The sequence below is a fragment of the Kryptolebias marmoratus genome, linkage group LG4, assembly GCF_001649575.2.
Source record: "Kryptolebias marmoratus isolate JLee-2015 linkage group LG4, ASM164957v2, whole genome shotgun sequence".
NCBI classification, from domain to species: Eukaryota; Metazoa; Chordata; class Actinopteri; order Cyprinodontiformes; family Rivulidae; genus Kryptolebias; species Kryptolebias marmoratus.
This window is the reverse complement of record NC_051433.1, coordinates 27,825,345-27,825,693: the sequence shown is the minus strand read 5'-3', so window position 1 is coordinate 27,825,693 and position 349 is coordinate 27,825,345.

Here is a 349-nt window from a genome sequence, read left to right as displayed (position 1 = left end):
GTCATCAACAAGAATGGGGGAGCTACTCATTACTGAGTCCTTTTTTTTGACACTTTGATTTCTGTTTTGGGGGGTTTTCGGGGTTTTTTGAGCTATGGTCTTAAACTTTTGATCAGCTGAAAAAAATCATGTTTGAGTGTAAATGCAGTTTTCAATTAATTCCTGACTCAAAAGTTTTTGTCTCTTACGCTGATTTCTTCTTTTAACATTGTGAAGCTCTACTTAGAACCTTCTTAAGATCCAATAGTGCAAAATGCAAGTTCTTGCAGTTTTTGACTGGTCTTAAGATTTTGATCAGGAGTGTATGTTTGCATGCCAGCAGGTCATATTTGATTTAGACACAAGATTT